Consider the following 22319-nt stretch of genomic DNA (forward strand, 5'->3'; position numbering starts at 1 on the left):
ATAGTTGGGTCCAAAACTGATTCATCCCTTTGGGCCCTTTTCATATCTGCTCTCAGTTGGAAAGAGGAGTGAGCCCACCTTCACTTATGCTGGTCCAAAACTGACCAGTGGTGTAAGGGCCTTATTGTGGTTCTATCCTCTTCCCAGAATGATGAAATCTGTCCAGTCATGGTCCTAGAACACTTCTTGACAGCCTGGAGCTCACAGCCGGGTTATTTGTTTTCACATGAGAATGGCCAAGCCCTCACCAAGTACCAATTGTGGGCTGTAACCAAACGGGTGCTCTGCAACCTAGGTTTTGACCCCCGCAATTTTTGAACGCACTCTTTCTGAATAGGTGTGGCCTCCATGGTTGCCTGCCTGGCTTTTCGCAGAAGAGGTTGTGGGCTGTTGGTGGGTAGTGCTCTAGTGCTTACAAATTTTACATTCCACCATTCCCAGGGGTTCAGGACACCAACTGTTGAATCATTGTTCTATATTTCTGAGTTATTGTTTGTTTTGACAGGCTGCTGCAAGGCAGCCAAGCAGGCACACATCCTCTTCTGCAGCCATAGCATGGTCTTCTGGGTGGGCCGCAGAGCGGTGAAGTTGTGTTTTGGCATGCAGCTGTGGTGTAGCCAATGGGCCTTGGTGCAATGGCTGGGCCGCCAGGGGATGCACTGGGATGGGCTCCTACCCATGTTGTTCCAGCCAAGCCTAGTTCAGCCTGTCCCACATTTTTTTATCATTCACCTTGGTTTGTTGAAGGGGAAGGCCCTTATCTTGCAGGCTTGGAGTTACTTCATGGCCATCAAGCAGAGCTGGCCAGGAGTGCACTAAATGTGGTCCAGTGTTTTGCCCTGGATTCATTGGAATTGTATAGAAGATCCCAGGGAGGATAAATAGGGCCCTCAAGAAAGTTAATAGGCAGATCTGGCTGGCTTTTTGGTGGCTCTGTGATTCCATCACTCAGAGATAAGACATGCCAGGACTGAGCTATACTGGCCAGATGGTGTTCACCTGACCAATGTGGGTAATGACATCTTCCTAGCAGATCTGGAGAAGGGCTTGCGTGAGATTCTCCTTGGCTGTGGGAAAAAGGGAGACTAAACTGAGGTTTGTCCCCCTTTTGTGGCTAAGAAGTGCAGGAAAGGTTAAAAATGGGAAGTGCACCTTTAGTCATCTTTGGGGGTGATTGGCGGTTCCAGAGGCCTGCAGCTCAGGTCTATAGGACCCGGGGGCAGGAAACGGGTCACCTTTGGGGCCAACATGCCTCATCCGCTTGGAGTTTTAGGGTCCCAGGGGTGGTGACTTAGGTGGGCCTCCCTGTGTACCTTCAGGGTCGAGGCAGGAGTAAGCAGAATGGTTTGCCCTTGCCCCAGCATGGGGTTGGTCATCCTAATAGCTGCAAGCAGGCTTTGCCTGTTGTCATCATAAGGCTCCCGCACTTAAGTGCCCCTCTGCAGATTAATTCTTCTAACCTTAATTTGGTTTAATAAAGTGGCCCATTAGTTTAACCCAACAGTTGTTGTCCGTGTCTTATTTCAGCCCTTAGCCACAATTATGGATACCAGCATATCTTAAACTGGCCCTAGGTTTGTGGCTGATTAAAGCTCTCAGTATAACAAGACAGAGTGAGCAGCAGGTTTTTATTACAGAAAGAGTTTTTTACAATTTTATTGAATAAAAGTTATCTACTGCTTGGATGTAAAGACCTCTAAGCCAGCCTTTCCCAACCAGTGTGCCTCCAGATGTTGCTGGACCACAACTCCCATCTTTCCTGACCATTGGCAATGCTGGCTAAGGCTGATGGGAGTTGTGGTCCAACAACATATGGAGGCACACTGGTTGGGAAAGGCTGCTCTAAGTGGTTTCCAAATTTTTACCTTATTATTATTATTCCCTAACTGTCAGTCATTGCTATGACTTCATTCATTGGCTAAAAACACTGAAAGGGGGGAGCAGACTAGTTTCTTACAAAACAGGTTTTACAAAAGCTAGAAACTTATTTTTTAATGAAAGCTGGGAATCTGGGGGTTATTGTTCATCCAGGGGGAGCAACTGCCTTTTCCTGTGGAAGCCCATGGTGAAGCTGAGGACCATGAGGGCAGAGAGGAAGAAATAAAATGGCATTGAGAAGCAGCATTGCAATGTGAATGTGTCTGCAACCAGTACCAAAACTTACCAAAAACAGGAGGAGCTTTTGACACTCACAAAAACAAACAAATGAGGCAAGTAGTTTCAGCTCACTCTAATTTATATCCCCTTCATTCCATAACAAAATCCTCCCTTATGGTTTTAGGATTATCTTCACAAAGAAAATGTACAAGATTTGATCTACAATCAAGCTTGTTTATGAGTGATTCTCATGACATGTGGTGGAATTTTCATGTTAATAAGCATATTTTAAGATTGGATCCTTAGGATCAGATCCTTATGAATGTCTTCATTCAGCACAGCACGTATTAGCATGAACAAATTAAAGCCACAAATCTTTGGGAATATCTCAACTTGAATTTTTTTGGGGAAACTATCTGTTGATACTTTATTTTATCACCCAGTGAGCTGTGTGCATTTGGCAGCAAAGGTTGCTTTTGCTTAAGGAAAAAAATTACATTAATATTGACTTGATTGCCTGATAAAAGCAATGCTACAAAAGAATATTGCAAAACCTCAGAGGTTTGGCATGTTTTTCTATGTGGGTGGAAAAGTGTACTGTAGCCAAGCAAGAATGAATCATGAGCCTCTAACGTAAAGAAAAAAACACACTAGAAGATATAGTTTTTAAAAAGATGACAGCTAAAATAACAAAGCTTGTGCATGTACATGCAACATAAAGAAACCAATATAATAATAGTACAGGATGAGAATGAGAATGGCACCTCTTTGGTAACAATGTGTTTTTTCTTTCCTGGTATTGCAGTTTTTAAAAATTCAGTACATGATATGAGTAGTACGCTTTTCACACACGAGATACTCCTGTGAACTAAAATGCACTCAAAAGTAGACTAATGAATGATCTCTAGCAGAATCCGTTGCAGTGTTGAAGTTACAGGACTATGGACCTGACCAGTGCCTACAGACAACAGGGAACCCCCATGTAAGTTGTTCTGAACTTTCAAAGAGAGAGAAAGAGGAGAGGGCTTAAGGGAGAGTCTGTGCATGGCTTTAATGGGTGGGGAAAATCAAATGGACACAGCCAGTGCAGTTGCTCCCAGACTTGTGAACTGAGGCTGTGTTGCTCCTATGCCCATTGGTATTGAAGACGAGACAGAGGGGGAGCTGGTAGCAAGTGATGATTTCGCAAATTATTGTTATTTTGCACCAGCGTAGATAACCCTTGATACTAGCCTTCCTGTTGCCTGCCCCCTCTTTGCCTTCCAATGGGCACCTCTTATCTCAAGAAGCACAATTAATATTCTAATGCACACAGGGACCCTCCACAAACAGAGGACACTCCCTGCTGCAGGCCTTCGCCCTTAGAGATTCTACACAGAATAACGATGGCACACTGGTGGGAATGGTGCACTTCAGTTCCCCCTTGCATGATTGCTTACATGCAAGAGTTATGAACACCCAAACAGGGAGAAAGGGGAATTAATCCAACAAGTTTCTTTATTTCCAGACCTAAGCTCTACTATCCTGTGCTACTTCAGTGGGGCCCTGAACCCCAGCATGGGCCCAGAGCACAAGCCATGCGAACAAGGACAATCAGCTAAAGCGCTGCTGAAACTTTTGGCACAGCCTTTTTAGCATTTGGGGAGGAGTGCATGAAAGTGAAAGCCCCCAAAGATTTGGGACATGCAAATGTCAAAATTTGGGGGTGATGGTTGGTCTTACCTGACTTGAAGATGAGGTAACCAAGGGTTGTTTTGGGGCCTGTGATTGTTTGAGTTTTTAAAGTGTGCATTGTGTCACTGTCAGCGGGCCCAATGCGCCCTTTGATTTCAGTCCTGATGCTTTGACAAACCAGACAATTGCTTACTGTAGACCAATGAAACAGCATGCAATTCAAGAGGTACATTCAAAGATTATTTGGAAAGTCATAGAGCATTATGGTAGGGGTGGACAAATCTTTCAATTTTGGTTTCTCTCACCACACCTCTGCATCAGTCTGTGATTTTTTTTTAAAGTCGTCATGAAAATTCATCAGTGTTTTCTTGTGTGGATTTATCCTTATATACATATTTTTGTAACCATTTCCCCTAATATATATGTTTTTGCAAGCAATTTTGCCTATTATAATTCATTTTTGAATGTTATTTTCATTCTATGCAATTTTACGCACACTTTCCCCTAATGAACTCATTTTTGTATGCATTTTATGAGTGGAGAACTGCATTCACAAAATTCAGAAAAGTATAAATCTTATGGCTGGAGAACTGCATTCCAAAATTCAGAGAAGTACAAACTGATGGATAGCAGCATTTCATTCCATGAATTGTTTACGGAAGTGTGAATAAGGGGTAGGTTCAAATTTTAATGTGAACCAAATCTAATATCTTTCCCATCTCTAGATTCTGGCGTACACAGCTCATTTAATCCGGAGCCAATCCTGTTTGCCTCTCCCATCCAAATGACTGAAACATAGGCAGGCTTAATGTTTTCAAAAATAGGGAGTAGCTGTATTTTTTTATCCCCGAATCCTAGATGTGTGGCCTGATATCTGTAGCACCTGGCAGGAACTTATTTCATGGCCACAATTACCCAGCTTAATTTGTGTATTTTTCCCCTCCTCTCTCCCTCCCCTTCAGGGTTGATATAGCACAGTAGGGAGGAGAGCCTGGCTGGGAATCCAGAGTCTGTGAGTTCAAATCCCTGCTCATGTCTCCTGGGTGACAGGGCCCCCTCAAGATCACCCCCACAGTGAGTGGCTCAGGGGTTACGTGCCCTGCCACCTGTGCAGCTGTGAGCAAGCTGCATAGTCCCAAGGAACCCAGTTGCCCCCCCAGCTGACAGTTGTGGACAAGGAAGGGGCTGGCTTGTGCAGCTGTGGCAAGCTGAGCAGACCGTAGCCAGCTGGGGATGACTAGCCTCAGAGGGAGGCAATGGTAAACCCCCTCTGAATACCGGTTACCATGAAAATCCTATTCCTAGGGTTGCCATAAATTGGGATCGACTTGAAGGCAGTCCATTTCTCCCTCCTCTTCTTTGTCCGATGAAGACATCTGAGGGCCTGATCAGCATCTTGCCTGATGAAGAGTTCTGGAGAACCCAAAAGCTTGCTGCTATTTTGTGACAATTTGAGTGGCCCTAATAAAGGTATTGCCAGCTGTGGACTTGGGAAATTGTTTTGTTTTTGGAGGAACTTTTCATGCACTTCTTAAAGAAACTGGGAAGTTAGAAGCTCCTTTTTTAATTTGCACGTTTAGCTCTTGAATTAAATATGGACAAGTTAATTGAGCAACAAGGAGGGTTTTTTGAAAGAGTTAAAAGGGAGTATGGTTATCAGAATAAATGAACATGGGCTACTGATTCGTAAGTTTAGGGTAGCAGCAATCAGAACATTTCTAACCCTCAGAAGAGTGAAATTCTAGAACATCCCCCCTGGAGCAACTTGGGGAGCGAAGGAACTCACTCACTTTAAGATACAGTAGATTAACACTTATGAAGTGTACTGTATGAAGACTAAATGGGCAGAGGGAGAGATCCCTCTTCTCTGAGGTAACTCAAGTGGGATATTGGACAGTAGTAATTAAAAATGCTAATAATATATTCTTTGGCATGAAGAGAAGCAAAGTTCAGAAGCAAAGTAATTTCCCATGTTTTTGTGGATGTCAAGATGTCTCTTCTGAGAACAGAGAGGCTGGTGAGTGCAGTGGCCACCCGACCAAATGTCTGCGGAGTGCAAGCTGGCTTGCCTGAACTTCTGCAGTATGTTTTGTGTCGAACAACGATGAGTTCTACAAATGCCTCTAACATGGTGCTCCTTAGTCCCACCTGCTCTTCATTTGTGGCTTGTTGTGTAACATGGCTATAGTCTGTGATGTGACCTAATCTTCTAGGGATGTTTAAGAGATCTTAACTCATTGCATAGAGTTTATTATTTATTTATTTATTTGATTTGTATTCCGCCCTTTCTCCCAATAGGAGCCCACAGGGGCAGTGGGAGATCTTCAGTCCTTCCGTCTTGTAATTAAATGAGTCGTTTGCACACAGAGGCAGACCCAAATTTGCTATCACTGAATGGGGAGCAGCAGACAATCTTGTCTGTCTGGTAAGTGTATGATAAAGGTGTTTACAAACATGTGTTTGTAGATTAACACTTTACATTTTTTGTGTACATGAAGTAGGTGCAAACATAGATTACTAGAATATGATCTGTGCCCTAGACATTAAATTCAGGTTTAGTTTCATATCATTGCTCCCTCTGATAGCAAACTGTGCTGACAGAAATGGAAGCAAAACAGGCCCCCCGAGAAACAGAAGGAAGTTGTCAGCATGCTGTGGGGGGAGGACCCCAAGATTTACAGTATACCTCCACCCCCAAAAATCACCAGAAGCAGATACCTTTTGGATTAGAAGAGCCAGGTTCAAATCCCCACTCACCCATGAAACTTACTGGGTGACTTTGGGCCAACTCTCAGCCTAACCTACCTCACAGGGTGGTTGTGAAGAGAAAAAAAGTGGAAAGACTGTATATGCCTCTTTGAGTTCCTGGAAGAAAAAGTGGGATATAAATTTAATTAATTAATAAAAATTGAAGACAACATGTTGAGTGCATCTGAGAATGTTGTCAGTTAGAAAAGAAAAAAAATGGACAATTAGTAGAGGGAAGATAAAATTGGTCTGCTTGAGCCCCTAAAAGCTTATTATATTTCAGGAAAAGGTATGGCTGGTTGGAACCATGAACCAGAGCATTCCTGTTAGGGGGGAGGATACACTGCAACATTTTGTGGCTGGTGCCACTAATTATTGATTATTCTTTGACACCAAAGGTCACTACAATATGACATAGACCTTGGTGCAATATATTTCTGGCCTCTAAGTCCTTCTGCTTTAGGATTCAGAGAAACTTTAAATCCTTCTTGCTGAATTCTTCAGCAGTATTGCTTGACAACTTGATCCTGGGACTGATAATAAGCTAACATTTAGTGCAGCTGTATTCAGTTTGAGAGTAGGCATATTGTCCATAGACCATCAACCCAGCTGGTATCCTGTTGAAGGCATCACCATATAGAAAGGGTCATCAAGTGCATATTTGGCAATCACCTTAAGGAGGTTAAAATAAATGCAGAAGAATCTACCTATCTTCTCTCTCCCTCTCCTCTACCCCACGCTTCAGCAGCTGAAAACTGGTTGCTAACTTCTCTGTCAACAAATAATAGTGTCTGCATTCTTCATAGGTACAGTTATGGTATTGGACATACTTCCATTATACTTTATGAGGTAAATCTTTCCTCAGAGACAGACTAGAGGCTTTAATATCCTTGGCAAGGTGGATAACACATTAGCGGAAGAGGGTGGTGGTGTGTCTATGTGTGTACAGTGATCATGATACGATTACAGAAAAGTACATTTTTCTGCATGTTTCAACTTTCTATTCAGAATGTTGAATAGAAAACAGTGATTAATTTTAAAAATAGCATTGTGAAGACAGCTTTAATTTCTGTAGCTATCTTTTACTGCCGCTCCCACCTGAATTGAACATGTCTCACCTAAAGCACATGAATATAAATGCTGTTCCTAATTTAATCAGATGAGGTCTTTGTTTAACAGTTCTTGCGTTGGCCTGAAGGCTGGTTCACCCTTGCATGATCATCTTATGATGACTGTGCCATCAAGTGCAGCTTGCATGTGTGAATGACACTTGGTTGAACGCTCACCAAAGAAAATGCTTTCATATCATCTCCAACTCAATGAAGTTTGTTTGTCTGGCATATACATGAAGCAGAATGAGGGAGTAGAACCCTGAGATAAAAGCAGATTGTACCGCTTCAGAACAGAGTTGAGGAGGTGCCATTTTTTATTATACCACTCTGTGGGAGAAAGAAATGTGTAGGTAAAAAAGTAGTACATCAAAGAGAAAACAGTCTAGCCTAGTTTAGTTCTTGCTGTGCTCCTGAACGAAGGGTTTGGGTTTTTCTTTAATGTAGGGGAGCAAGAAAAATGGTTAATCTGCAGTCTGAGGTAGTGCAGTCCTTATCATCAGCTACAACATGTGAGCCATTAAGAGAGGCTTAATCAAACTGTAATTTCTTTTTAAAAAATTGCAACAGTTGATTGAGATTTGTTTTTGTTGTTGCAAGCTTTCTGCTCGGTTTATACCCTAACTAGCTTAATCTTTAGCGCTGGAGTCTTATAAGATTCACAGCCACCCCCACATTCTGCATTTCCTTATAGTAAAACAGAGCATAGACAATGAGGTACCTTTTGCATTGGGATACATTTCATCAACTGAAAAATTAGGATTTCATGGATGGCATGACTCAACCGCCCACTTCAAAAGTTAGTTGGCTACAGCCTTTGTTAAGGGACAGATGACAGCTAATTGTATGCGGGGGTGTAAGTAGCCTATGTTATGGGCAAAAAAAAATTAGGAGCGGTGGGGGGGGAAAGCACCCATTTCCTCTTGTGGACTCCCTTGCTTAATACAGGCATAGTCCTGATCTGAAAGGTTAGCACTGTTCTGTCTATGACAATATTAGGCACCTCAGACTGGATGTGTATAATTTTTACCTGTTTGATGCCTTAAGCCTAGCCGCTAGGGCTGCAATATTTAATGAATTTATCAACTTTTAATGGGCTAAAATGGTGCCCCCAATTAATTAGGCAGCAGATCTCTCTCTCTCTCTCTCTCTGTCTAATACAAAGGCTTGTAAAAACTGCAGATTGCAAGCACTATCTAAACGGAGGTAGTCCTCATTTTATCCGACCTACAGGGTCAGCCCTACCATTAGCCAGAGTGAGGCGGCCTCTTCAGGGGACAGAAAGTGGACAGCAGGGAATGGCAGGGAATGGCAGGGAAGTGCTGGAGGACAGAGCTGTGGGTGCCACACAAGCCTGCCCTGTGCCCCCTAATCTAGCCTGATGCCTCAGGGGCCGTGGAGGCAGCCCATTTGAAGTAGGGTTCCATTGCCAGTCTGGTTAGCTTCTGTACATGGAACTGGAGGTGGGAGGTAATCTTATCTATCACCTCACGTGGCAAAATGTCTCATGTTGGCCCTGTTCATACAGGAGGGAATGCCTCTTTTAAGATGAAGCCTCCTATAGAACATATGTGTGTGGTACCCTGGCACAGGGAGAAGTTATGATAGGAATTTATCATATCTCTACTTCCTTCTGACTCCTGATCGATTCTCCTAATTCTTCCATGCATTCTCTCACACCTCTCAATGGATTTCTGACTGGTATCACTCTCCCTAGCAGTTCCTCATTCAATAAATTTGAAGGCTCAACCTAGGGGATGGAAGGATCGGTCACTTTTGGTTCTCAGTTTCCCATATTTCCAATCATAAATTCAGTTCTCCACATTTCTAAAGCAATTGGCAATTAAAATAAAATCCTCGTGAAAATTCCGCAGCATTTTAGTGGTATTTCTCCTGCTAAACACATTTTTGTGTACAGTTTGTTATGGTAAACAGGAGTCCGTGTCTCGCTCTGGTCTTTAAGGAGTCAGATAGCAGTTTATAAGAAAAATATAAAAATATTTATTAAAAAAGACACCCTTCAATGAATGTACAGGAAGCCTACAGTAGGAGCTCCAAATAAGGTAACAGTAGGAACTCCAAATAAGGTAATACTACAGTGTGTTACATTTAAACTGGCTCTCCCAGAGTATTCCCTAAGTCATGCTTCCAGCCACAGTGCATGATCAGCTTATATTTCTAAGATGGCGGATGCAGGACATCCGTTATGGAATGGAGGTGCTAAGTCATAACAGAACAGATGCCATCCTGAAGGCGGTACTATATAACAGAAGAAATTAACCCTTAACAAGTTTTCACTACTATAAACATTTTTCAAGCAATTTCTCCTAATCTTTTTGTATGCTATTTTCACTAATATATTCATTTTTACGCACACTTTCCCCTAGTATAAGAGAGCCAGTGTGGTGCAGTGGTTAAGGTGCTGGACTACGAACTGGGAGACCAGAGTTCAAATCTCCACCCAGCCATGAAGCTCAGTGGGTGACCTTGGGCCAGTCACTGCCTCTCTTCCTCAGAGGAAGGCAATGGTAAACCCCCTCTGAATACTGCTTACCATGAAAACCCTATTCATAGGTTGCCCATAAGTTGGAATGGACTTGAAGGCAGTCCATGTCCCCTAGTATATGCATTTTGGTAAACATTCTTTGATTGGAGAACTGTACTGTGTTTCAGTTCTCATATTATTTTAGAACGTGCAAATTTGATAGATTCGGCTTTAAATGTAAGCTGAATCAAATTTCTCCCCCATCTCTAGCTCAAGCTTAGCTGGCTAGAAATAGCAGGTCATGAGAGCGGCTATATAATTATCTAAAAAAAAAAACCCAGAAGATATGTATGTTGCTTCAGAATGATTGTTTTTATGCATATGCAAACTCCTGCAAATATAATTCATTGACTAAAACTTGGCTAAGATTTCTTTAATTTGGCACAGCTGTAGTAGCTACAGAGTCTTTGCAGCTGTGCATAACATCTCTGTTCTGTGAGTTTATTGGTCTACATCAGGAGGACTGGGAAACCTGTTGCTCTCCAGATGTTGCTGAACTACAACTGACCAGGGAATTCAGAGCTTGGAAAAGTTACTTTTTTGAACTACAACTCCCATCAGCCCCAGCCAGCATGGCCACTGGATTGGGCTGATGGGAGTTGTAGTTCAAAAAAGTAACTTTTCCAAGCTCTGCCAGGGATGGGGACCAATAACATCTGAAGAGCCATAGGTTCCCCACCCCTGGTGTATATGGACAATCTCTGCTGGTCTACTTTATGCCATAGCATCTAAAGTTATAATGAGGGTGGAACTCTAGCACACATTTTTGATGTGAAAAAAACCCCAGCAGCTCCCCACGCTCTTGAGCTCCTTTTCCCCTCTCTGTTTCGTTTTGAATAACTGATGCTGTTCCCTGATGCCACTATGCTGATGTGGAATGGGAATAATTTTTCTCAGCGCAAATGATTTTGAAAATGAGCCATGGCAGATCTTTTGTTATTATTTGTTTTTGTGTACATAATAATGGGCATATAGTAGGTCCATATCTCAGTAACCCACAGCATACTGAACAGAAGTTCAAGGGCTCATATAACATACTATGGAGGTTTACATTCACTCCATGCACTGAAAGTGCATGTAAGGGCGGTTGTGGGGCTATTTCTACCTCTGATGATGACATACATCATAGCTATCTGCCCTGGCATCCCGCTGCAGCCATGTGCAGCAGAAACACTTCCTCACAATCTGCACATTGAGCCAGCATGGGGAAAAGCTCTACATGCATATACATCCATAGAGCTCCCCCATGACAGGAGGAGGGACTCTGGCCCAATCAGGGTGGAGCATATGGAGGAGTACTACATACTGTACATACATCAGTACACTTTTCCCCACATTGGCTGAACCATAGATGGTGGGGAAGCCTTTCTATGGGGCACAGAAGATGTGGTTGTGGCATACAATTTGTACCAGTCAATGTCAAGCGTCACAAAATGTCTGATATATACCCTAATATATATGCAAATATGATCCTCCATATCCCCCACTAAGTATAGGAATAGCATCTTTGGTACAGCTGCTTTAAAAAATAAAGAAAAAGGAAAAAATATGGAGGGTATTGGTATGAAAATTTGCGCGCTCTCCCTCTCTCTCTCTCTCTCTCTCTCTCTGACTGCACATAATTGAAGGTGTGCTATTGAGACCAAAGGCATTTCGAAAAACTTAAAAGAGTGAATTACACCCTCTTAATACATAGTTCCTTTTTACTATCTTGTAAATGAGGGTGTTTATGCAGCCTTTAAGTTTTGTAATGTTAACTAAGACTGCAGCAATATCGCTATGAAGAAAAGAAATGGAGAAATGTGATTCTCAGTCCTAATATAACATCATAGAAAGTTCAACTCAAGCCCAATACATCCCTCCACTCGCTCACAGAGCACTTGTTGTGTGCGTGGAAAGTTCCAGCATCAATCCTTGGCATCTCCATTTAAAAAGACCAGGTAGCAAGTGGTGTGAATGACCCCTGCCTGAGACCCAGAAGACCTGCTACCAGTCAGAGTAGACATTAGACAGCACTGAGTTAAACAGGCAAGTAGGCTGTCCTAGCATAAGGCAGCTTCCTTCATTCCTAACTTCTAAGTAGTTTTTATATTATTCTTATTGAATGTTTTAGAAGCCATATATATAGTGATATCACTATACATGTATTTGATGTATAAAGATCAAATACATTCTGAATATAAGGCATATGGCTGTTTCTTATCTACAACAAAGCGGCAACCTTTAGAGATACCTGCAGATACAGTTGTTCCTAAACTCTTACAAGGAAAATCCATTAATATATATAAACTGCTGGTGTGAACCATATACTGTTCCCAGAAATATTTGATAATGATGGTATATACAGAGTGTTCTCCAGATCTATTAAAATCAAAGAGGATTTTGCCACTGACTTCCTTGGAGGATGTAGATTTCTAAATCTGGAGCTGTGTCTCATTTGTTATTCACACAATTGTATATTTTAATTAGTGAAAAAAAGATATTTTATGCACTGTGGCTTATCAGTAATCAAGACTGATTGGAGAACCTTGTAGTTAATATAGCTAAACAAAATAGCCAGCTATAATGACAATATAATGTGGAGATATATTGCCATGTACAAGGCAGTCCTCCTGAAACCACACTTTTTGTGCCACAAATGTTTGCTTGCAAATATTGAACACAACTCTTTAGAATCAGAGGAAGTCTTCCAAAGGATAGAGAATACCCAGGAAGAGTGAATATGTTGTGCCCCTTCAACATTTGGGTCAACGTAGGTACAACTCAATTCATGGAAGATAGGTTTATCAGTGGCTATTAGTCATGACGCCTACATGAAACTTTGATGCTTAGAGACTAAATGAGCTGAATATCAGTTGTTGGCCTTCAAGTCTTTGGGTGGGATTCCCAAAGACACCTGGCTGGCCACTGCAGGAAGAATGATACTGGACTACATGGTTTCATCCAATAGGGCTCTGCTTATGTTTGCTTTTAACTAGAAGGCGGTGCAGTGGACAGGGGTTTGTATTATATATCATACCTGCCAAACGTATAACTCACCAGGTCAAACACAGCCACTAGCCACAAATTTCAGCTCACTTGGGCCAGCCTACCATTAGGCAGAGTGAGGCAGACACCTCAGGTGGCAGATGCTGGGGTAAGGGAGCAGCAGAGCTATGTGTGCCAAGCAGCCTGCCCTGAGCCCCCTGAGTTCATTGGCTGTCTTTGGGTGCCATGGAGGGCACTGTCCCGTTGCCAGTGTTGAAGTAAGATTTGACAGCCAGCTCAGTTAGCTTATGTGTGTGGGATGTGAAGGTGCTATCTTCTCCTTTGCCTCGGGTAGCAAAATGTCGTGGGCTGGCCCTGGGTCTGACAAGCCTCCAGCTTTTGCTGTGAGACCGGTGAGCTGCCGCACATGACCAATTCATGTATGGTGCCAGGTGAGTCACAATCCTAGATGGGGACTGATCTAGGATTCTCAAATTGTGGGGTAGATGCCCTTGGGATGAGAGAATGTGTCTAATGGGACTCTGGGAATCCTTGCCACTGCCAGAAGACAAGGAGTAGTTGAGGATTGCTTCATCTTGGGATCTTGCTGCCTCTTAGTTCCTCCTCTGTAGCAGAGCCTTAGTTTGGGCAAGTGTAGGCCAGGGGTGGGGAAACCTCACCCTGTGGGCCAAACGTGGCCTGCTAGGCCTCCCCATTTGGCTCATGGGGTCATTTTTGTTAAGCCACCCCCACTGGCAGGGCTTAAAGAAACAATCGGGAGCTTAAAGTGGGTTCCCAATTGCTCCTTTGCTGAAGGAAGGCGCACCCATCAGCTGAACTGAAGCCTCTTTACTTTTATTCAGCCTAGGACAAGGTAGGCTGGACAATGTTGGTGCGTTCATGAGCACATCACAGGCAACTCAATGACATTTGGATAGATGTTAGGACCAGAACTAGTGCCCGGAAACATATTCTTACATCTTACCAGTTCTATGATCATATAATGAATTTGGTAGTGGTTGTTGTATTCTTATATCCTCTTGTGCTTGTTCTGTTTTGAACTGTTCTAGTTCTGTTGTACGTGCAGGGAACATCTGTGTCATGAGTATATGTTGCCTTGGGCCACAACAGCTCAAGCCTCACCTGCCATGATGGATTGATAAATTTCTTGGTTTTGCTTCCTTCTCAGGACTGCAAAAACCTGGGAAAGGAAGTTGTCGAGTACCTCACAGGCACAATGCAAGGCTATTGGGAGGGGCATTGCTAAGTACTTAATGACTCAGAGAACAGGCCCATGGCACAAATTTGCATAAATTTGCATATGCATAAATGCCTCTGGGAAATTAAGACAATGGGTGGCGGGGATCACACCAGCAAGGCACTTTGCAGTGTGACCAGCTACTGTGTATGTAAAGTTAATTTTTGTAAAAACAACAACAAACAAAAAGGCTGTATAAAGGGGGAAAGGGGCCCACTGCAGAAGATTTGGGGTTTGGGCCCCTGGTCTACTCCCTAAAAATGTCTGTGGATGGTATTTGTCTTGATAGGTCAAAAGTGTGTAGATCTGTCTTCAAACAATTTCCAAAAAATCCACAACAAAACACATCTTTCCACCTGATTGCTATGAATGCAGTTTTAAAATACATATATATATATCCATGTTCCTCCAGAATGGGCAAGCTTTGGTTGAGCAAACTGGCAATTTATATTAGATTCATTTCTAGCTAAGGCTATTTTTGCAGGCTAAGAGCAAAAATTTCCAAAGAGCTAAAAATGAACACATTGCATGGTTTATTTCTTGGGAGGATGTGCTAACCTACCATTTACTTAAAAAGATTCTGTTTATGAAGATTTTGGGAAACACACATTGATGGCTTTGTGATTAAACAACTGCTGCAAGCAATGCATGTTTAATTAAACTTTAGTTTTTAATTGTGTACTTTGCAGCTGGGAATGAAAAATCTGCAAGTTGCTTAGAAGCCTGAATGTTTTCTGTCATAACACAGACATAATTATGAAGTAATGTGAAGGAGGTGAAATATGGAAGAAGATGGACTTTGTTTTTTAACCAAACCTTATTTGATTTTTTTTATTAGGCATACCTAATTAACATATTCTGATGAGACAAAAACATCTTCGTGTTGGCATGTGCCACTGGAGTAGAAGAAAAGTGCATGCTACTGCATGTAGACGGAATATAAAACATCATGATCTGTTTTTCTTAAAGGTTTGAGCCAAAGTTAGTAGGAATAAATAAAGGTACGCTCATTTGCACTGTAACTGACTTTAGAGTAGTTCATAATTAAATGGTAAATGTCAGACATAAGGGTTTGGGGTGATTTGTTTCTTTTTTGAGGGGGGATTGGCAAAGGTTACTTTTTGGTTTGTACTCAATGGAATGTTAGGTATATGATAGATATTAGGCGATTCTTCATATTGTCATTATGGGCACATACCAACCAAAGCTATGTCCCTTTGATTTCATGTTTTAACAAGGATATAATTCTTCCACATTGAAATTAATGGGGTTGTATTCAACTAAGTCCCACTCAGAGTAGATCGCTGAAATTAACAAAGCTCAGTTAGCCATGTCAATTAACTTCAATAAATCTACTCTGAATAGGACTGGCATTGACTACCCACCCATGCAGTGGATACTGGTGACTTCGATGTCAGTGGGGCAGTGAATCCACTCCAGGTTTTAGGAACTTTCAAGGAGCTGTCTGAGGTGCTGAAGCTCCTTGAAAGTTTGGACTAAAACCCAGAGTGGATTCACTGCTCCACTGACATCAGCCTCCACTGAACCCATGGATACTTAAAAGCGTGTTACTTTAGCTGGATTGTTCCCAGTGTTATTTTTTTAATTCTATTTTTACATTTGCCACCCTGAGCTCCTAGTGGGAGGAAGGGTGGGATATAAATCTAATAAAATTAATAAAATAAAATAAAAATTGGTCACCACTCGAAATCAAAATGTGTTTATTGATCCAGCGACCATTACAAATAATCAAACAAACATCTCTAGCCAAGCTGGGAAAAAATAATAATGGGTAAAGCTCAAATTTCAAGCAGCCTAAGAGAACAATTTGAAAATTCCCCAGATTTGGGGGAGGGGAGGGAAAGAACTAAACAAGAAGATTATCATTTTTATGAATAGAGCTGTTTAATTCACCAGTCTAATGTTAATAGTTTTTCAGTTGCCAAATATTAGTTTCTTAATCATCTGAGGCCTTCAAGTAGTTCAGCTAGTTCATGGCTTTCATTTTTTAAACTATTCATGGTTTGCTGTTTTGGATATAATCCTTCATCATTTTCAGTTCAGATGCGCTTTTAAAACAGCTACTAATAATGGAGCTACTGGGTTGTATCTGACAGGCACAGTAAGCTTAACTATATGACGCTGGTGAAACTTAGGCCAATGTAGTTACCCCATTCCACAAGGTTTATTCTAACGTGCAGCTAGACACATTTTGTGCAGCATCAAAAAAAATGTGCAGTGTGAAATAGGTTTTTGTGCAGTTGAGCATATGGGAATTAATAAGGACCTAAAAAAGAAATAGAAAATGAAGATAAATACTGGTTCCTTTCAAATCGTCATAACCTTATACTGCTAGTCAGTGCTTTTTTGGTAAAAAAAAACAAAACCAAGGTGCCAGTAGTCATATAGGGATAAAAATACATGTGTGCCAACACTGTATGGCTGGCATAGGCACAAAAAAAGAGATGCTGGTACTCCATAATGGCGAGTGCTGTCATATCAAAGAATAATATATAATAATATATTATGGGACAAATTACTTGACTAATTTGGGGGTAGGCAGTGTGCTGGCTGCTTGTGCAGTTGGTAAAAAAGCTTAGAATAAACCCTGCTATTCTGAACTCCGTCTTGGAGCCTCTGGAAGGGGCTACTGTCAGCTGAGCTGGCAGGTAAGCATGGATCCAAGTTTTGAGGATTGAGCGCAAGGTCACATGACTGAGTTAAACAGGGTTTGGAATAGGTGCAAATCTCTCCTTGCCCTGTCCTGCCTCCACCACTCCCCTGGAACAGCCCTGTTTTGGGGACTTACACTGACATGAGTTTGGCTGGCTTAGGTTCTGCTGGCTGACTTCAAGATCCACCAAATCCAAACTCTCCCATCCTAGTGGATCTTGACTTTGGATTGTGCTGTTAGTCAGATACAACCCATAGCATTTAAAATAACAATATACTACCTGGCCAAAACCCAATAAATTGCAATTGCTTACTTGGAATTGAAAAATAAAAAGCAAGGTACAACCCAGCAGAATATCAACTAAGGCTGCAACCTTGGGCATACTTTCTAGCTAAGTCCCAAGAGGACTTAATTCCAGGTAAACACGCATTGAGATTTGGGCTGGGATGTAAATTCTAAACTTAAAACAATTAACATGGAAGTGTCAGTTTACCAAGTACAAATCCCAAATTAGAAATAAAAATATAGCAACCTTGTGTGAACTTTTTTTTGCGCTGTAGTTTTACTATTTAATAATACACAGTGACACAACATTGGACTGTAACATGCACAAAAAATACAGCCCTTGGGCAAGGGAGAAGAAGTGCATCTGTAAAATCCACAAAACTCTGCAGACCTCAGACCAGTCAGAGCAGCAGGAGAGGAGCTCCCAAACCATCCCTCACCTCAAATGATCAAGAGGCAAGCGGCAGCTGCTAGAGGGCAGGAATGAGATCCAGAAACACGTTGCTCAGAGGGCTGGAAGCAGCACCTACCAGAGGATTTATGTGACTGGGGCTGAGCTAGGCACATATGTAGAGGAGACGACTTCCTGTAGGAGCTGTCCTGGGGCCCAGCATCATATCACCCCAAGCATGGCCGCCATCAACTCTGTCTGCACAAACCTTGAAGGCTACGGTAGGTAACATTTCTGAGCAGAAAAAAAATGACTGGAATACACAACAGTGTAAAGTTTATCACCCTGTAAACTTCCTTAAAACTATCCCATCAACTGTTTATGAAATCTCTTCATCAAACATGCTGATGGGATCCACTTACAGCGTCTTAGTTTTCTTTATATCTGAAACCAGTTTTTTCCTTGTTATTGCAACAGATAAAATTTAATCGAATAACACCTTGCTATTATGAGCTGCAGCATTATATCCACATCTTTATTTTTTGTCTTTAGTTTTTCACATTAGGATTGCCCTGCCTCTCCCCCCCCCCGATTATTGTAGTTCTTTTCTGTACCTTTTCCAGCTTACCATTGACCTGGTTCCTAACACATAAAGGCAAAACTTAGAATCAGTTTGGTTACTTCCATTCAAACCGTTTATTGAGCATTCATCCTGATTTGTTTGCACAGTTTGCAGGGAGGTTATATGGTGTGGGCTGCTTATTAAGCATTCATTCTGATTTGTTTGTGGGATGATTATATGAAATTGCTGTTTCAATTGTTATCCCACCCTCTCCACTGCATTTTCCTATCACTGTCCTTTCTGGGGGGGAAACCCCAGTTATTCATTCATTCATTCATTTTAACAGCAGGTTTCTTGCACGCTTCAATTCCTCAACCTCAAGTTGCTGGTATGCGCTTGAATCCCACATGTAAAATAGTGGTGATCTGGAAATGCCCTACATGTGTCGCACAAACCTGCAACAGAGGGAGAGAAGGAAAGCAGAGCCACTTCTGGTTGCTGAAAGATGAGCTCATAAATTGTTTCCATCAGACTGCAGCAGAGGGAGTGATGGAAAGCTGGGGTACTCCTTTGGTTTTGTTCCATTTGGCTTCTCTTCCTAAACTGTTTCCATCCCAGCTGATCATTGTAAGAGCCGCACTCAATGCCTCAGTTTGCTTCTTGCTCCCCTCCTTCCCTCCCTTAAGAACATAAGATCCTGCAGGATCAGGCCAGTGGCACATCTAGTCCAGCAGCCTGTTTTCACAGTGGCCAACCAGTTTCCCACGGGAAGCCCACAAGCAGGACCTGAGTGTAGCAGCAACTGGTATTCAGAAGCATACTGCCTCCCCGCCTCTTTTTCTTTATGGGGCATATATATTTTATTGTAAGCCTGCGGACAGGGACTGTCTTGTTTTCATTGATCACATGTAAGCTGTTCTGGGAGCCTTCTCTGTTGAGAATAGGGTTGCCAGGTTCAGGGCCTGATCCTGATCCTGTATCTTTAGGAGAAGAGAAAGCCGAGTACAGGTGTTTTTGCAACACTGTAATGGGAAAAACCACAAGGTGGAATTCTCCCTTCCCCCTGCACAACTTTTAAAGATACAGAAGACCTCTTGGTTGCCAGGCTCGGTCTCCAAGAAGTCTTCTGTATCTTTAAAAGTTGTGCAGGGGGAAGGGAGAATTCCACCTTGTGGTTTTTCCCATCACAGAGTTGCAAGAACATCTGCACTTGGCTGACTTTCTCTTCTCCTAAAGATACAGGATCAGTCTCAGGCTCTGAACCTGGCAACCCTAGTTGAGAAGCAAAGTTAAAAATGTTTTAAACAAATTCATTAATAAGACCAACCAGTTTTGCAGTTTCTACTTTCTATGAGCAAAACTTTTACAAACATCCCCACATTGCTGAATGACTGCAGGAGGAGCCCAGCAGGTCTGATCCATGTGGTCAGGCCTTGTCAGCTATAGAGATGGAATAAGTGCCATTATGGGTTTGTTGAGTTGTGTTTGCCATCAGGGGTGTCCAGGGTCTTGGGGGGGGTGGGTCTTAGACCTTTTACTTTTTTTGGAGCAGGGTCCCAGCAGGGTCCCCATGTCTCCAGCATCCTGTGAGCCAATCAGCATGAAAGAGGAGTGTGCTAGCTACCGGGAAGAGTCTTCTACTATGCTTCCTTGGCCTTTTCTGCAGATTGGAGCCAATCTGGAAAAAAGGGGTGAGTCAGCCACTGAGAAGACTCTTCTCCCCTTTCATGCTTATTGGCTCCTAGGGATGTCTGTTGTGTGAGAAGGCATTGACAAGGATCTCATTTCCACCTCAGCAGCAAAAAAGGGGGAGGGGGCATGGCTGTGACTAACATGAAGGGACCCTGCACTTCTGAATCTGCCACTACATTGCTGTTTGCCATTTGCACGGGAACCAAGCATTCTTGGGGCTCCAGGCCCTGGTCCATTGCTTTGCAGAACAAGAGGTGTACAACAACGCAGAAAGCAGAGAGTGTGCATGAGTGTCCTACGGCTGCCTCCATCCTCATTGCCCTCTGTGTGTTTCTGAGTGACTGTCTGTAGACGGGAAGCCTCCTCTACACGTGGAGGCCTTCATGCATCTTGGAGCTCTGATTTTCCCATACTGTGCGAAAACCTCCATGTGCAGAGGAGACATCCTTGCAGCTGTTGCTAAGTGCCTGATCGGTAATGATATGATCTCTGTAATCTAGGATTCAGCCTAAGATGAACAAAGTAGCCTAGCATGTATGACTGAAACTTAGTTGGGTGAAGAAGGAAGTCAGCTTGACCCAACTGTGCCCACCAGGCTTTTGAGTACAGCAGCAGCCAGGGGCAGGGGAGGTGGACTCACTGTGATCTGTCATGAGTCCACTGCCCTACTGAGGTACCCTTTCCAGCAATCTCCATGAGAGTGTGTGCCATCAAGATAGGATTAGGATTCTGTTGCTGTCCTGTCCACCCTATGATCCTCCGTGGCGCAGAGTGGTAAGCGGTGGTAACGCAGCCGAAGCTCTGCTCACGGCCAGAGTTCGATTCCAACGGAAGGAGGAAGTCGAATCTCCGGTAAAAGGGGTCAAGGTCCACTCAGCCTTCCATCCATCTGTGGTCAGTAAAATGAGAACCCGGCATATGCTGGGGGGTAAAGAAAGGCCGGGGAAGGAAATGGCAATCCCATCCCATATATACAGTCTGCCTTGTAAACGTCGCAAGACGTCACCCTAAGAGTCGGAAACGACTCGCACTATAAATGCGGGGACACCTTTACCTTTTACCTGTCCACCCTGCTGCTCAACTATCTTCCTGCCTGAACTTACAGCAATAGTCTCAGTGTTGTTGAAATTGGAGGATTTCAGCATCCATACTGAATCAATCTGAACCACCCCTCAATCTGGAGCATCTTGGGACTTCATGGAGCTGTAGTCCATCTGGAGGGCACTAGGTTGGGGAAAGCTGGTGTAAGATAGATTCCAGCCATCCCCCACTCACCTTTCCTAAGCCCTAACACGCAACATTTCCTCTAGGCATCCTAGATCACTTTCCCCTTTCTTGTGGCCAGAAACTAAGCTGAGAATGAATTAGAAGGTGATGACTGGTTCTGTGAAATGATGGGATTTTCACTCCCTGATTTCCGTGCCTTCTCACACAAACTATAAGGAACACATCTAAAGCAAGGAACATCAGTTTAGTTTCCCCATTCCAACTTGGGAGGGCCAGTAGCAGCAGCAGCAGCAGCTACACTGTCATATTTGCCTTTGATCTTCACACTCTGCTCAAGAGCTTTGCATGGCATCAAAGTTTGTAGGAAGGATGAGGTGACTTCAAAGGAAATGACAGCCTGTCTCAGAAAATGAATAACAATTGGCAAGAAGAATTTGAAAAGCAATGAATGGGCTCTGAGGGCCATGGGAAAATTATTGAGCAGAAAGGAGGAAGAGGGGGAAACTCTGCCAAAAGACTTTATCAAATATTTATTAAACATTTAAGATTAGCTAGTATTACCTACTAAGACACTTGGGAGTGTCAGCAGCCAGCCATACCTCTCCCCTCCATAACTCCCTTACTCATTGGGGTCATAACTGAGCCCGGAGGGGTATAAAATATGTAAAACTATTTCTCCTAATCCAGGTCACTTCATGTCCCATTAATTCTTTTAGAAGGCGAATGTTCTGGGTGTTTTAATCTTCCATTGTGTGTCTTTCGATTTCCTAAAAAGACATAGAGGGGATCAACTAGATCCCAATTTAAGAGGGGAAAGTAAACTTCAGGCATCTGAAGTAATGGGGTCCAAATGATGTCAGCACGGTGAACACTAACCAAATGCCACAAGAGCAACTTTATCTTGATCCAAGATAAGGAGGTGTTAACTAGAGAGCATTTTGTTGTGTTCATGCCTCCAGGAGAGTTTGAGTTCAAAGAAAAGGGTGCATGTGTGAGGATGTTATCAGAGTCCTGAGAACCGATACCTCTTTCTGATTATTTCTTAAGGGGAAAATGTGACTATTGATCACATGAGAAGAATCAGCTTTGT

General features: G+C 42.8%; 1 long non-coding RNA gene across 1 annotated transcript; it reads left to right on the forward strand.

Annotated features, from left to right (window-relative positions):
• The first annotated feature begins 5087 nt into the window (after window positions 1-5087).
• On the forward strand, window positions 5088-15381 carry LOC133385781 (uncharacterized). Its single transcript, XR_009762947.1, has 3 exons — window positions 5088-5241; window positions 6070-6196; window positions 15237-15381. It is a non-coding gene; the product is annotated as an uncharacterized LOC133385781 (long non-coding RNA).
• Window positions 15382-22319: the final 6938 nt, after the last annotated feature.

Source organism: Rhineura floridana, chromosome 5 (assembly GCF_030035675.1).
Source record: "Rhineura floridana isolate rRhiFlo1 chromosome 5, rRhiFlo1.hap2, whole genome shotgun sequence".
In the NCBI taxonomy this organism is placed as follows: Eukaryota; Metazoa; Chordata; class Lepidosauria; order Squamata; family Rhineuridae; genus Rhineura; species Rhineura floridana.